Source organism: Puma concolor, chromosome A1, assembly GCF_028749965.1.
Source record: "Puma concolor isolate L17-30 chromosome A1, mPumCon1.1.hap2, whole genome shotgun sequence".
NCBI classification, from domain to species: Eukaryota; Metazoa; Chordata; class Mammalia; order Carnivora; family Felidae; genus Puma; species Puma concolor.
In genome coordinates, this window is record NC_141667.1 from 142988875 (window position 1) to 143006204 (window position 17330).

At 43.8% G+C, this 17330-nt stretch overlaps 1 long non-coding RNA gene across 2 annotated transcripts; it reads right to left on the reverse strand.

Annotated features, from left to right (window-relative positions):
* Positions 1-424: 424 nt before the first annotated feature.
* LOC147584529 (uncharacterized) lies at positions 425-8633 on the reverse strand. Of its 2 annotated transcripts, none has more exons than XR_015250669.1 (3): positions 4142-8633; positions 2252-3182; positions 425-1993 (listed from the first exon to the last, which is right to left on the reverse strand). It is a non-coding gene; the product is annotated as an uncharacterized LOC147584529 (long non-coding RNA). The 2 variants fall into 2 exon arrangements; XR_015250671.1 differs by lacking the exon at positions 4142-8633 and having other exon boundaries at positions 2252-2411; positions 3073-4127.
* Positions 8634-17330: the final 8697 nt, after the last annotated feature.

Here is a 17330-nt window from a genome sequence, read left to right on the forward strand (position 1 = left end):
CTGCCCAGGGAATGTTACCCCACTTACTCTTCCCTGTCAAGATTGGCTTACTGTGAAAAACTTCTGGACATCTGCCATACAACATTGTGCACATAGTTAACAGTACTCTACACTTAAAAATTGTTACAAGGGTAGAGGCGCTCAGTCGGTTGAGTGTCCAACTTCAGCTCAGGTCACGATCTCACAGTTTGTGGGTTCGAGCCCCCTGTCGGTCTCTGTGCTGACAGCTTAGAGCCTGGAGCCTGCTTCAGATTCTGTGTCTCCCTCTCTCTCTGCTCCTCCCACTCTCTCTCTCTCTCTCTCTCTCTCTCTCTCTCTCTCTCTCTTTCTCTCTCTCTCCCCTCTCTCTCTAAAAAATAAACATTAAAAAAAATGTTTTAATATTTATTTTTGAGACAGAGACAGAACCTGAACAGGGGAGGGGCAGAGAGAGAGGGAGACACAGAATCTGAAACAGGCTCCAGGCTCTGAGCTGTCCACACAGAGCCTGACGGGGGGCTCGAACCCACGAACTGTGAGATCATGACCTGAGCCGAAGTTGGACGCCTAACCGACTGAGCCACCCAGGCACCCCTAAGAAATTTTTTTTAAAGAGACTGGCTCACTATTTGTGGAATTTAATTATTCTGTATAAATTTCAGAGTAAAGCCTATCAAGTTGATTGAAAAAAAAAATTCAAATGAAATTTTTTATTGGGATTGAATTGAAATCACAGATAATATATGAAGAATCACCATGTTCATGTTTAAGTCATCTCATGAAATGGCTCTCCATTTACTCAGATCATCTTCTATGTCCTTTACTTACATTTTAAACTTGTCTCCATAGAGCGTGTGCATAATCTTGAATAAGTTAATTCCTAGATACAGTCTTTCTGGCGGGAATCCCTCTCCATGGACTGATAGAGAAACGATATCTGGACAACAGTTCACTCTTATCGGTGGAGAATATGTTCCAAGACTCCCAGTAGATGCCAGCAACCTCAGACAGTACTGAATCCTATATGGGCTACGTTTTTTCCTCTACATACACACCTATGATAAAGTTTAATTTATAGATTAGGCACAGTCAGAGATTAACAACATCTAATCATAAAATAGAACAATTATAACAACATACTGCAATAAAATTTATGTGGATGTGGTCTCTCCCTCTCAAATATTTTATTGTACTAAACTCAGCCTTCTTCTCGGGACCACGTGAGATGATACCATGCGTGTGCAGTAAAATGAATCGAGGTGAATGACACAGGCTTTGTGATGTAGCATTCGGCTACATATACTGCTGTCAGAAGAAGGACCATCTTCTTCTGGACTTTGTTGACCGAGAGTAACTGAAACCACAGAAAGTAAAACCGCGGATAAGGGGAGACAGCTATGTAATAGAGAAGCCTCTCACATTCATACCCTGTGCTATCCAGCAACAGCAGGTGTATGCAAAGCAGCAAACCCAGCTGCCATTGGCTCCTGTGGTCAGGACCCTACACGTCCTTGATCTGTTTCCATCTGCTTCAAGCCCCAGGTGTGTGAAAGCCAGCACAGATTTAGCGCTGGTTGTATAACCTCTGCACCACAGACCCGAAGTCTCTGTTTTTTTCCCAGCTGGTTGCTGTTCACTTCCCGGGGTTAGCGCCTCAACCAGACAGATCATGTTCTCTGGTTAGTCCCCAGAGAAGTAGATTTCAGCTCAGTCCCAGAAAGGACCTTCTGTCCCAGCTGTCCTAGGAGAGAGTGGCTAACAGGTAGTTACAACCTCACCTAGTGAAGAGGGCATTCACTCAGCCTGGTCAGAGAGGTGATGGTGCAATAATCTGGAAACTGTGGTCTCTGTGGTCCCTCCCAGTTCTGATATTTGGTGGTTCCCAGGCTTCAGGTACCTCTTTTCATGACCCAGCTTCACCTTCAGAGGACCACTCCCCTTGTTCATCAGTGGTCCCCGCTTACCCCTCTAGGTCTGCAATCCAGAACATACAGAGCTCTAGTCTTCTGGAGAGCTAGAGGGAGAGAAGGGACAATGGAAGGATCTGGCAGCCTTGTGGCACATCTTTGGGCACAGTGGGCATCACCCAGGCTCCAAGAGTCCAGCTGGTACTAAGGAAACCCCACCTCCCTGCAGAGGGGTGACCCCCACACACAGTGTGAATCTTGTTCATTACTCTAGATCCATAAAATGAGCTGGGCAGTTTTTACTCTCTGGAACATCTAGGAGGAGTTAGAAATGAACTGTTTCTTGGAAGTTTGGTAGAACTTACCTGTAAAACAACTTGAGCCTGGGGTCCCAGGGAGGGGAAGCCTCCTGAAATATTTGTTTAATATTAATGGTTCTATTCAAGTGTTCTATATTTGCACTAGTTCTGCCATTTTATATTTTTCAAGGAACATATCCATTTCATCTGTTTTAAGTTCCCTTGCCTATAGGAGAGAAAATCCCATAATTGGATAAGTAGAGTGCAAACAAACAAAAGAAATCCATTGTGTAAGCGTAGAGCTGTTGAATTGCAAGGTGAACCAGATGTTGGGGGCAAGCCTGCACAACCAGGGGCTAAGAGGGGCAACGTTACAAAGTTCACACTTACCCAGCTAGCTGCAATGTGATGCCATCTAGTGGTTATTGTCTGCTCTGGCTTAAATACACAGCAGAATACTTTCGGGACCCAAGGCTGGCCAAAACTTTCAGGTCACTGCCAGCAATTCCAGAAATGTCTCTGGTTGCCCAATGCTGCAGATTTGGGCTAAAGAGATGCCTGCTCCCTTTCAGGCCTCTTCAGTAGTTGCCTGCATCTGCCCTACCTCAGTCTCACTCCCACACAATGGCCCCAGAAAAGATCAAACTTGAGCCCACAGCCATTTGAGAACAAGGGCAGGATACATGACCAAGCTCAGTGTATCAAGTTCATGTTATTGGGAGATATTAAGGTAATCTTTTATGTGTGTGTGTGTGTGTGTGTGTGTGTGTGTGTGTGTGTGTCTCCCTCTCTCTCTGCCCCTCCCCTCACTTGCACTCTGTCTGTGTCTCTCAAAACTAAATAAAACATTAAAAAAACTTTTTTAAACATAATGAAGGTGTTCTTACCTTACTGTAAATTATAAAGACTTTGGCCTGCTATAGGAAGAGGTGCTCTTGCCTAATTTAATAACTACATATAGATGTATATCTCCAGCTTTCCTGGATCAGCTTATGTCCTATGAGGTAAAAAACCAGCTTTAAGTTAAAAGCTAGCCTGTTTCCCTGTTTTCTGATTGCATTTCTGATTACGGTTTATTGCTTATCATTTATTTCCCATAGGTGTTACTGAATGGAGTTTTACCCTGAAGCTTCATTTGTTAAAAAAGAACACTATTAACATAAAAGAACGCTCACTAGAACTCCAAGGAAGATGTATTACTCCAGTTTTTTCTAGTAGCAGCCAGCACATATTTTATTAAAAGATTTAATAGACTATTGTTTACAAAAATGACGCATGGAAATCTAAGTCACAATTTATTTCTGAAAGATATAATGGGAAGGATCAGTCATAGAGGAGACACATGAGGAGTTGAGAAACTCTTTTGTTAGTCGGTGTCTGATATTATATCCAGCCTTCTAAAAAATAATTTCACCTTTCAGGATAACCTGAGAGGGAAGCCGATCATCCAGAAAGAGTTCTCTAATTTTCTTCAGCATATAATATCCATGCAAGGGAAGGGGTAATTTTAAAAGATTGAGAGCCTCATATCCCAAAGGTAAGGCATCCCCAAGGTGATATTTTTAGTTTTATAGATGGTTTCTCCATTATGCATATAAGGGTTCTCATTTTTCAGAAAGCCTTGAGTTTGGCTTGAGGTATAGTTTGTTTTTAATTTTGGATCATTTCATGTTGGTGTAAGTCTGTGGTCCAAAAGCTTCCTCACCCTTCATACTAAGGCGACTGATTCTTCCGCAAGCTATTTCACTAAAGAGAACATTATTACACTTACGTCTACCCAGTGGCCACCTAATCCATTCTGGTTACATTTATAAAGGAGAATAGTCATAAAATTCCATATCCCAACTAGAATTCCTTGCATTACCTAATGAATTCATTTTAATCTGAAGGACTACACAAATATAATGATTTGCAAGACAGGTTTCACATTCCATTTTCATACAATTTGATTCTCACCTCGGACCCGTTACAACCGATCCCAGGCTACATGGGCAAAACTCCCATGATGCTTATAGTCTCCTGATATTGCCTCTGAGCCGCCATAGAGTTAAAAATGTAATTTCTGCAAACGAAAATTGCCTTTCCTGAAATTCAACAGTTTCATGGTAACTATCCATCCATATTTAATTTTTATGCACAATCATTTGGATACATTTTCATTTAATATCATCACATAAGTTCCCCCTGGGGCCCAGTGATGTTCATGTTGTCAACTTAATCACCATGAGTCAGGTATGTATCTTGGTGTTTCCCAGAATTGCCCTTTTTCCTTTGCCTTATGAAGTCAGTACTGCCCTTCTTAGGCTCAGGAGTATTTTATACTAAAAGAGGCGAGATACCTTCCAGAGCTTTAGAAAAAAAAAACAAAAAATTGTGGTTGGCTTTGTGGCCGAATTGCACCACCCCAGCTCAACGGGCCACATAAGCATTTGCTACTAAAAGAGCTTGAAGACCAGGCTCTGATCTCCACCGCCTCTCACCAAAGAGTTCTGGAAATCCCACCTTCCTGGGGCTGGAATCCACTGAAGGCATGGAGACGGGGTGGTGCTGTGACCTGACCATGCCTCAGAATCACCTGGAAACTTGTTAACACAGACTGCTGAGTCAGTAGGTCCGACCAGGCCCAAGAACTTGCGTTTCCAACAATGAACCGGATGGTAAAGACACTGCTTGTGCAATGACCATAATTTGGAAACCACTGCATAAATCCCACGGCATTAACCTCTTATCTGGAAAGATACTAACTTTTCTCAACGCATACCAATTGCAAAGACTGAAAAGATTGGAAAAACAGGTGGCACCGTCAAAAACTCGTTGGCGGCCTACTTCGAGATATGGTGGATTTTGTAAACCACTTGCCAAATCTGGCAGATTTCCTGGCCTTCTAGATTCTGGGCCTTCCTCCCTTACCTAGATTTCCAGAATTTTCCAGACTCCCTCTGCTTCACTATTGGACTGTTGTTACCCTTGTCTCAGTATCACGGCTTTATTACCACATATCATCTGACTCTGATAAAGCCTGCTGAAGAAAAACTTTAGTCATATTCTGAAAGCAGATGAAAACTGCTCACCAGGTCAGGATTCCTGACTAATAGTCTCCTGACTATCTAGATTCCTCTAAAAGCACAAGCCCTTTTAAGGGTTCGACATAAACTAGCAATTCCGGAAATCCCTGCACATTTTCAAGTGACTCCAAACTCATAGGGTGGAGAAGTATCTGATTTTGGCTTCCACTATTACAAACACTTTAATAGCTTGTGAACAATTCAGAAAGGCAAAACCATGCCCTCAATGAGCTCATGGCTGCAATAAAGTCTGGATGAGGCTAGAAGAGGGGGTAATGTGGGATTCACATCCCCCTGACAGTCCCCTTAATTCATTCCTGTTCAGGCCCAGCCATTTACAGATGCACTCACAATATAGCTTTGGCTCACTTAGAGTCCCTGGCACAAAAGAGGTTTCACAGGGTACTGCTATTTTCATCATCGAGCAAAATTATGTGCTGATTACCTTGGGATAGTTCCGGGAGAAGTCATGGATAATCTTTATTAAAGACAAACACCTGGTGGGGCGCCTGCGTGGCTCAGTAGTTAAGGGTCTGACTTAGGCTCAGGTCATTATCTCCTGGTTCCTGGGTTCAAACCCCATGTCAGGCTCTGTGCAGACAGCTCAGAGCCTGGAGCCTGCTTCAGATTCTGTGTCTCCCTCTCTCTCTGTCCCTCCCCCAGTCACACTCTGTGTGTGTCTCTCTCTCAAAAAAAAAAAAAAAAAAAAAAAAAAATTAAAAAAAAGACAAACACCAGTTGGCTCAGTCATTTAAGCAACTGACTCTTGATTTTGGCTCAGGTCATGATCTTACCATTTGTGAGTTTGAGCCCTGCATCAGGCTCTGCACTGACAGTGTGGAGCCTGCTTGGGATTCTTTCTCTCCCTCTCTCTGCCCCTTCCCTGAATGCTCGCTCTCTCTCCCTATCAAAAATAATAATAATAATAATAATAATAATAAAATAAACTCTGAACTCCCTAAGGGCAGGAGAAAAAAAAAAAAACACGAGGGGCACGGGGTGGCTCATTTGGTTAAGGGTTAAAGATCTGACTTTGGCTCAGGTCATGATCTCAAAGTTCGTGAGTTCGAGCCCCGTATCAGGCTCTGTGCTGACAGCTCGAAGCCTGGAGTCTGCTTCAGATTCTGTGTCTCATTCCCTCTCTGCCCCTCCCCCGTTGCACTCTGTCTCTTTCTCAAAAGTAAACATTAAACAAGCAAACAAACAAACACCATCACCACCCCCCAACAACAAACCCTCTGAATTATCTTCTCACAACCAACATAATGATTGAAAACAATGCCAGAACATATTAACGACTACAATTGATTTATGGCACGGAGCAAGAATTTCAAACCATAAATAAGAAGACCTTGTGTGGCCCAGTACAGTTGTGCAGCCCCCCGACTTGACATCACAGAGTCAGAGAGGAGAACCCAACTGTTCTACTATCCAAAATGAAGTGGTCACCCTGGTTCCTATGGAACCGTGCTATGGTCCATGGAAAACACGTCAGCCATGTTGGCTGTTCTCTGGTTATAGCTGCCTGTCTTCTCTGAAGCTAAGAGGCTTCTTCCCCCTTCACATTTGGAGAAAGAAAACCTAACACTGCAGAGCAATGAAATTCATCTCCTTCAGGCAAATGTTGCAGGGAGCCTCTTGGCTTCAAAAGCAAGGGTCACCGTTCCCCTTGGGGTCTTCCTTGCCTTAGGCAGTCAAGGCCACAGAAGGAAGGAAGGAAGACCCTTTGTTAGTCCAGGCACAGACCAGAGTGAGTCCTGAGCGGCCTCTTCTGCTTGCCAGGCACCCTCCCCACCACCTTCTTCCCTCTCATTAGAAAACCTCTCATATCACCACTTAATTTTTTTGACTGATTATACTTCAAGGTAAATGAATTCCAATGCTTCATCCCAGCCAGGTGTTCGCTTTTATGCACTTAATCACTGAGGACAGATCGTGGTACCCTCTCTCAGTACTGCTGTTTTGGCCAGCAGCAAGTAGTTGGAGGGCAAATTTTCAGGGAATGGTTGAGAATTGTTTCCCGGAAATAGAAGGGATATGGTAGGTGGGAGCAAGAGCCAGAGGAAAGTGGCACCTGAGGGACTGGAGCCCTTGTTCTCCAGCACAAATATCCCAACTGCCATACAGGTTCAGCCTGAATGTCAAGAGCATGCCTTGGGGCGCCTGGGTGGTTCAGTTGGTTGAGCGTCCCACTTCGGCTCAGGTCATGATCTTGCGGGTTCATGAGTTCAAGCCCCGCCTCAGGCTCGCTACTGTCAACGCGGAGCCCCCTTTCAGATCCTCTGTTGCCCTCTCTTTTTGTCCCTCCCCTACATGTGCTCTCTCTCTCTCTCAAAGTAAATAAACATGGAGGCAACTATGTGGCTTAGTCGGTTAAGCGTCCGACTTCAGCTCAAATCATGATCTCATGGCTCATGAGTTCAAGCCCACTTCAGGCTCTGTGCTGACAGCTCAGAGCCTAGAGCCTGCTTCGGATTCTGTGTCTCCCTCTCTTTCTGCCGCACCCCTGCTTGCACTGTGTCTCACTCTCTCAAAAGGAAATAAACATTCAAAAAAAATTTTTAATAAAAAAATAAACATAAACATAAAAAAAAAACACAACTTGTCCTTTCCTACACACACCAGTGCCACACCAGATGCCAGGATCCTGGGCCCATTAGGACACACAGGGGTGTCTCTTGTTATCACAAAAACTCAGGAGGACCCCCAGCATTTCCCAGGACTCCTTACTCATCTTTTCAAACTGGACAGAGGGTGGTAGGTCACTGGATCAATGTCTTTCGTTGGATTACACAAATATCCAGTGATTCCCCTAAATGAGCAGTTTCTTATAAACAGAGTTGGAAAACACAGCTTAGGTCTAAGGCCACAATATAGCCTTTTACCTCAACTTACTGTGTCCAAGAAGTCAAGGTAATGAGGGGCGCCTGGGTGGCTCATTTGGTTAAGCATCCAACTTTGGCTCAGGTCATGATCTCACCATTCATGAATTCGAGCCCTGAGTCAGCCTCTGTGGACAGCACAGATCCTCTGTCCCCTTCTCTGTCTGCCCCACCCCCATTCTCTCTCTCTACCCCCCTCAAAAATAAACATTAAAAAAATTTTTTAAAAAAGAGGCATAATGAAAAAGGCTATAGCCTATAATTAAGGATATCAAGAACTGTGAACAGGGCAGTTTCCTAAAAAGGGGGTGTGACTGAGCCAGCATTACTGGCCACCTTTGGAAGGAGGGCTGTGACTGGAACCTGATATCTGGGAGGATGAGATGCATTGGCTTTGCACTACACTTACATATATGAGGGGACTACCTTTTTTTATGAAAATGTTCAAATGTGCACAAAAAACAGAACAGTATCATCAACTCTTATCTCTTCGACCCTATGTAATTCATCACTTTCTTTTAAATGTTTATTTATTTTTGAGAGAGAGTGAGCAAGTGTGAGCAGGGGACCGTGCTGTCAGCACAGAGGCCGACACGGGGCTGGAACTGACAAACCGTGAGATCATGACCTGAGCTAAAATGGAGAGCCGGTCACTTAACCAACTGAGCCACCCAGACATCCCAGCACATTTTCTTACATAAGAGAACACCACAGCTGCCCTTAAAAAAATTCCTAGATATCATCTGGCATCCAGTTTCATATTCAATCCTGAAAGAAGAGACATGTTTTTATTTTGCGTGGATAACAGGCAAACTGGTAATATTGAAAAATCGGTTATAGCATCGCTGACTGTAGATACCAAACAACTGTAAAAGAGAAACAAAACTTAGGAACATTTGGTAATTAACACTAATCACAATGATTTATTCAACTGCCTGACACTTATCCCCAGTAACCACAGATCATAATAACAATTATGCATGTCATTAAATGTTCATGGGAGTACAGCTGGAATCAAATAAAATGGACATGAATAGGGACAGCATCTGCTTGCAAATTTACAAGAAAGTTGTTTGCTTCCAACAAAATCGAATCGACCTAGATCATCCGAGTTCAGACCCAAGGAAGGGTAGTTTCTATCAAGAGAACCAAAACACTTTGGACTTCATCAAACTCCTACCTTTTCTCATTATCTTTGCAATGATACATTATGCTCTCGGCTAGGTGGAGAAAACGCTGATCCCAAATCAGCTGAATTACAGACCCAGCGCACCTGTTCTGGCATCTCTGAGAAGGAGCTCATTTCCCATGAACGTGACAGAGTGGGAAGGGCAGGTTTTGCGTACTGTTTAAGAACACTTAGTCCTCCCTACCCCTCCCTAAATGCACTTCAGTTTGTAGGACTGCACATAGGTGAGGGTGCAGAAAACTGACCTGGAGCAAATGCCTTCTGTGACTCTGTTTGTCATTTGGGGGACACTGATAGTTACATCAGAAGGCTTTCTGTCATGCTAGTGCACTACCTGTGTGACAAATCTGCGTGGTCCTTTCTAAATCCACGTATAGGGGCACCTGGGTGGCTCAGTCGGTTAAGTGTTCAACTCTTGATTTCAGCTCAGGTCCTGATCTCAGGGTTCGTGAGTTTGAGCCCTGTGTCGGGCTCTGCGCTGACATCACAGAGCCTGCTTGGGATTCTCTCTCTCTCTCTCTCTCTCTCTCTCTCTCTCTCTCTCTCTCCCCTCTCTCTCTCTCTCTCTCTCTCTCTGTCCCTCCCTTGCTCTCGCTGTCTATCAAAAGTAAATTTAAAAAACATGATAAATGAATCAATCCAGATATAAAAGGATACATTTAGTTCAAAGGCAAAGGGTCCAACAGAAGGTGAGGGCACTCTGCGCACCTAAGTCTCCATTCCCTAGCAGTTGGTGTTTGCCATGAAGGCAGCCCAGATCTCTGTCTCATCCTCTCCAGTGCTGGTGGCCACTTGGTTCTTTGGACACAGAATCTGGTGAACTCAAGGACCCCAACCTGCCCCAGGGATCAACAGCTGGGCTTAGAGCCCTTCTGACAAAACCATCCCTGTAATGTTGACCTTGACTTTTTAGTAAGGTTGTAAGTATAACTGGGCGGGTTTTGTTAAGTTTACATTAGCCTAAGCCTTCTGCACAAGGGGAGGGAGGAAGAGAGGAAGGTGAGAAGACAGGCAGGCAGGCTGGGCTTGGAATATGGGACTCTCTGAACCTGAAACACTAGAGAGCCTGTTAAAGGCTTTGGGTCTGACAGCCCAGCTTCCCCATTCCACAGCAGCTATAAACAGAATATAATTATACTTAACAGAAGCCACCTGCATTTTGAAGTTGCCCTAAATTTAAAGCTTCTGGGAGAGTTAATTAAATTTAATGAAAACCAAAGCCGCTAAACAAAGATGTAGTGTAGCTCCCACTTAGGCATTCCTGAAGAAATTAAGTAGCAGTCATGAAGATCTACCTCACCTTTCCCATTTAAACCTCTGGATATTAACGCCCTAAGTCCATAAATAAGGTAATGCGGTCTTCTTTTCATTAGCTAATAACACTGTCAAACTGCTCATCCGTTCCTGTAGAAAGCAAGTAAAACAAAATTAGAAGGGAAAAGAGGAGGAGAAAAGAAGGAAAGCTATCCTGAGCATGACACGGGGTAATATCTTAACTGACTTCCCATCCCTAAAGCCCCTCCACCCTCTCCACCCCACACCCAAGTGGCATCTCTTTAGTTTGTGAGAAAACTGTATGTTATTTGCCATTGCAGAGCAATGCAGATCAGAATGGATACCTGTAAATCACAGCACCGGAACATGTGGCTTGCTATGCTCTTGTGGTCATCTTATTTAACCCAGACTATTTCTATGTAGACGCCATGGTGACCCTTTGGGTGGAGTTTAGCAGTAGTCTGGTAGACGGTAAAAGGTGACACCAGGCAGAAACTTCTTTTTAAGTTAATTTGCTTATTTTTGAGAGAGGCAGAGATGGCATGAGTTGGGGAGGGGCAGAGAATGAGGGAGAGAGAGAATCCCAAGCAGGCTCCACGCTGCCACGCAGATCCCCATGAAACCACAAGATCATGACCTGAGCTGAAACCAAGAGAAGGACGCTTAGCCAACGGAGCCACCAGGTGTCCCAGCAGAAAACTTTTGTCTAGAAGAAGGACAGGAAGAGGAGGAGGTAAAGTGACCTTATCTGCCTGCACAGAGGGTAACCAGACAGTCCGGGACAGGGTGCTCATCACAATCCCCTGGGGAGCTTGTTGAAACATAGATTGCTGGACCTTACTCCCAGAGTTTCTGACTCAGGGGGTTTGAAGTGGGGCTCCAGAACTTGCCTCTCGAACACATACGCAGATGCTGACTGATATTGTGGTCCGCCAGACCGTATTTTGAGACCCACTGATCTAACATGTAGTGTCTGCAAAGTCTAGAAAACAGAGGCATTTTTTAAGAAGTGTTTTGGTATTGGGTCAATCCAATCCAAAAGCACAACACAGTGTTGAGAAAACTGAGCTGCCAATGATAGGAAGTAGGCAGGTAATGGCTGAGTCCCAGACATTTGCCCCATCTGGCAGACCCATCAGTATCAGGTGAGCGACAAAGCCTCCCCCTTGAAAGGTGAAAAGAGATGGATGGGGTTCTACAGCCACTATCTAGCTGCTGGAATCAGATTACGACCTCAGCCCTTAGGGGAACCAAGAATAAGCTGTGGAGGGTCCCCATGGGCTGAGGAATGAATTTGGGACAGACTGCTTCAGGCCAAGGAAGCTGGGAGCATCTCCTACCTATGAAAAAACCTGACCCTCCAGGAATATGCATTCCCCTCCTGGCATCAGAACCTACCCTCTCCCCACCCATGTCCACAAATGCTCCAGCTCTTTACAATTCCTGTATAATTAAGCAAAATACCCGAATCACTAAAGTCCACACTCATCTGCCTACAATTAGAGCCCTGTACACCAGTTTAATGAATGATAAGGCACAGAACCATAAGGCAAAGTTCCTAAAACACTTTCATGTTCACTGTCACGTGACTCTTCAAACCACCCCATGAGATGTACCAAGAGAACAGGCAAGATAAAGTAAAGGATTCTCAGGCATCACAGGACTGGCCCTCAGACCCACAACTGTGTGAAGTCGAGGCCAGCCTCCTGATTCCAAGCCTGGCCTTTTGACTGCAAGTCTAGTATTTTTTGCCCCCATTAGACCACACTCCCTCCCATTTAAAAAGGATTTGAGGGCGCATGGATGGTTCAGTCAGTAAAGCGTCTGACTTCGGCTCAGCTCATGATCTCGCAGTTCATGAGTTCAAGTCCCGCATCGGGCTCTCTGCTGTCAGCACAGAACCTGCTTCAGATCATCTGTCCCCCTCTCTCTTTGCCCCTCCCCTGTTTACTTTCTCTCTCTCTCCCTCAAAAATAAATAAACATTAGGGGGGAAAAAACACTTATGTAAAAATAAATAAATAAATAACATTAAAAGGATCTGAACCAACTCTACAGAACAGAAGAAACTTCATCTCTGCTGCTTCATTAAGCAAACACCCAAATCAACAGATTATCCAACAAGCATGTTTCATCACTGCACTGAACTTTATAACACTTAGCTTAGTCCATTTCCCCACGGAAAGGGAAGTCCCTCCCCTGCCTTGGGAAAAACAGAATTCTCCATTCCTAGAGGTAACCAAGCAAAGGAACGTTGCAGAATTACTCACCAGGTACATTAAAAAGGGGATTCAAGGGGCGCCTGGGTGGCGCAGTCGGTTAAGCGTCCGACTTCAGCCAGGTCACGATCTCGCGGTCCGTGAGTTCGAGCCCCGCGTCAGGCTCTGGGCTGATGGCTCAGAGCCTGGAGCCTGTTTCCGATTCTGTGTCTCCCTCTCTCTCTGCCCCTCCCCCGTTCATGCTCTGTCTCTCTCTGTCCCAAAAATAAATAAAAAAAGTTGAAAAAAAAATTAAAAAAAAAAAGGGGGATTCAAGTATTCAGTGGGATGGATATTGACAGATATGGCTATTGATTATAAATTCTCTTAATTTCTTCATTAGGCTATTCATTAAAAAACACTCAAGGGGCACCTGGGTGGCTCAGTCTGACTTTGGCTCAGGTCATGGTCTCACAGTTCATGAGTTTGAGCCCCACATTGGGCTCTCTGCTGTCAGCACAGAGCCTGCTTCAGATCCTCTTGTCCCCCTCTCTCTCTGTGCCTCGCCTGCTCACATTCTCGATCTCTCTCTCTCTCTCTCTCTCTCCCAAAAATGAATGAACATTTTTTAAAAATTAAAAAAAAAGTATTTAAAAAAACACAATATCCCTATCACCCTCTCTGTCACTTTTTTTTAAATTTTATTTATTTATTTATTTATTTTGAGAGAGAAAGAGAGACAGAGACAGAGAGACAGAGAGAGAGACAGAGAAAGAGAGAGAATCCCAAGCAGGCTCTGTCCTGTCAGAGCAAAGCCCAATGCAGGGCTCGACCTCAGGAACCATGAGATCATGACCTAGACGAAAGAAACCGAGTCAGATACTTAACCGATTGAGCCACCCAGGTGCCCCACTCTCTCTGTAACTTTTAGGTGCAAAATGTTTCTGTGGGCACACTAATTTCAAAGGACTATGAAAGCCTGGTATTTTTGTCGGAACAATGAACATAAATGACAACGTATTGTTTCATACTTGCCAGCTAGTTCATTTTTGTCAAGTGGAAGAACACAGTAAGATATTTCTTACTGGAATCCATGGGTTTGGAATTCCAAAATTAGAACAAGCCTAATACCTCACAACCCCAAGTGTGTGTATTTCTTTTCCAATGGTATCTTTGCTATTTGAAAGTGTTATCTTTAATCTTCTTTAATGTATTCTTCCTCCTTTTCTATTGTTCTCACTGTCAAGTTTTCAAATAAATGTCCATATGCATCAACTCTGTGATGTTCATTATAAAGTCTGCACATTTTTAGTACAATTATTATAAAAAATTCTGCCTGTTAAACCCGAGTACGAGTATGAATTTTTTTTTAATATGAAATTTATTGTCAAATTGGTTTCCATACAAAACCCAGTGCTCATCCCAACAGGTGCCCTCCTCAATATCCATCACCCACCCTCCCCTCCCAACCCCCATCTACCCTCAGTTTTTTCTCAGTTTTTAAGAGTCTCTTATGTTTTGACTCCCTCCCTCTCTAACCTTTTTTTTTCCTTCCCCTCACCCATGGTCTTCTGCTAAGTTTCTCAGGATCCACATAAGAGTGAAAACATATGGCATCTGTCTTTCTCTGCCTGACTTATTTCACTTACCATAACACTCTCCAGTTACATCCACGTTGCTACGAAAGGCCATATGTCATTCTTTCTCTTTGCCAAGTAGTATTCCATTGTATATATAAACCACAACTTCTTTATCCATTCATCAGTTGATGGACATTTAGGTTCTTTCCATAATTTGGCTGTTGTTGAAAGTGCTGCTATAAACATTGGGGTACAAGGGCCCCTATGCATCAACACTCCTGTATCCCTTGGGTAAATTCCTAGCAGTGCTATTGCGATACATGAATATTTTAAATGGAAAGCCCATCAAGGCAGCGTGCCACGTAGAATTAGGAGACGAGTGATCTAAGTTTGACTCCCGGCACCACTATATCCTAAGTCTGTGACTTTGGCAAAGTTTCCTCTCTGGGAAAAAAAAAAATGAAGAAAACTGCACATAAATCACAGGAATAAAATGCAATAATGTCGGGGGTGGGGGGCGCCAGCATAATGGATAAGGCAGCATTTTACCATGATGAAAAATGAAAACTATGTGTGTCCAAATCCCAGATCTGCCACTTGACAGTGATATGATGGTGAGCAAGTGATTTAACCTCCCCAAACCTATTTCCTCATCTTTGTAATGAGGGTCATCATATCATCTACCTCACAGGTTTGTTGTGACGACTGGCTGGGATGGTGCTTGTAAAACTCTTGGCACAGACTGCTCCCTTTCCCAGCATCCTTTTCCCCAGGGTCCTCAGGTCTTCCTATGCACCTCTCTCCCTATCTTGCCATCTTACGTGGCCCAGAAGGAGATAATACATGTAAGCTAGATGCTGAAGCCTCTCAGGGAAAGAAATGTATCTGTTGAGGTATGTACAATGGAATCCTTGTTATCTGTGAAGAGAAACTCCCAAATGGCCTGGTTGAGAAATGAGCCAAACCACTGGATATGATAAAGGGGGAGAGCATGGAGCTTCCAGGGGCATGAGAGGTGAGCAGAGATGTGAGAGGAGCCATCCCATTGGGGAATGGCCAAGGCACTTGGACAGTGGGAATGGCCAAGGCACTTTTAAGAGCCAGAGGGTCTAGTATATGCCATGAGTAGCCAGTTGGGCTAAGCTGTAAGGTAAGCCCTCTGTGTTCATCCAAGTGTTTCGGTATCTGCCCAGTACACATAATTACCTTGAGTGTGTGTGGAGAAAATGTCAACAAAAGTGAATGCTGCTCCAAATTTAGTTTCAGGGTAGAAAGGAATGGCTGAGCCGGGTGAAATGAGAGATTATGATCCAATGGAATCAGAAAATCATATCAAAAGCCATTAAAACTCCCCAAGAATACTTGGGCGCATTGGTGGGGACACTGGATTTCTCACTGTAAGCAGGAATGAAACTCTGGATTTAATTATTAATGAGGGGTGATGGAGTACTGGAAAACTTGGGCCTGACCCCCTTCACCTATCAAGACTGCTAACAGCTTAATTGTGCCATTTTCCCCTTTTCATCACTGGCTTTTAACTGGACATATGCATGATTCTTACTCAATGAAGTGAAATATTTGATTTCAAAGCAATGTTGGAAAGTGCATGCTCATAGGGTTCTGGAAATCTTGAAGCAAGACAACCTTCTGGCAGTGACCTAGTCCATGCTCGTAACAGCGAGGGAACCAGCCTGGGGAGTGGCATGCCGGGTCTCACAGCTCATTCCAGCAGTAAATGGACTGGAGCTCACAGCCACGGGCAGCCATTCCCCTCCTTATCGCTGGGCTGGTTTGTTTCACGTCAGAAAGGGAATAAAAATGAGCCTGAGTGTGTAAGGTGGCTCACAAAACCAGGCAGCTCTTCCTAGCTCCCTGCAGACGTTCCAGAGTAGAGACACTAGTGAATCCATTTCAGCAACAATCTGTTTCAACTACACCAATCAACTATGTCAATATGTTATTAGATCCAGTAACTCTGATGACAAATGAATGTTCTTTTGAGGATAAAATATCATGATAAGACTCATTCTTTGACATAGAAAAGTGAGATGAAGTATGAAAACAGGCCCATTGGACTATCAGAGCTTGTAAAGTTTTAGGGCACCTGAGCGGCTCAGTCGGTTAAGCAGCGGATTCTTGATTTCAGCTCAGGTCACGATCTTACGGTTTGTGAGATCAAGCCCTGCATTGGGCTCCATCCTGACAGGGCGCTGAGACTGCTTCTGATTCTCTCTCTTCCCTCTTTCTGCCTCTCCCCTGCTTGTAGTTGCTCTCTCTCAAAATAAATAAATACACTTTTAAAAATATTAAAAAAAAAAAAGAACTTCTCAAGTTTTCATTTGCTTTTCTGTGTCGTGAACTGATTTTCTGGTGAGTTGAAACAAAACGAACACAAGTTTAGAAAATTGAATGCCTTTACAAAGAATACAAGACTGAGCAATTTTTGTGGTTGTAGTCTAATTATCAAATATGTGCTTAAATTAAATGTCACTGAATGTATGAAATAAAAATGAACTAACCGTTTTAATTAACTTCATTTGGAGATTTTAAACCTGTGATTTTTACAGAAAGGCTGAATGATAAAGGCATAACTCCCACAGTTATGATATAGGTATAACTCCCTATTACATTTATAATAGTAATAACTGCACTTTCAAGGTATACAAAGAAGTCAACGATGAGCTACTCTATAGAACTTGAAATTTGGGGCAACTGGGTGGCTCAGTCGGTTGAGCATCTGACTTCGGCTGAGGTCATGATCTCACAGTCCGTGAGTTCCAGCCCAGCATCGGGCTCTGTGCTGACAGTTCAGGGCCTGGAGCCTGCTTCAGATTCTGTGTCTCCCTCTCTCTGCCCCTCCCCTGCTCATGCTCGGTCTCTCTCTCTCTGTGTCAAAAATAAATAAACATTAAAAAAATATAAAAATAAAAAAGAACTTGAAATTAACAGACCATGTC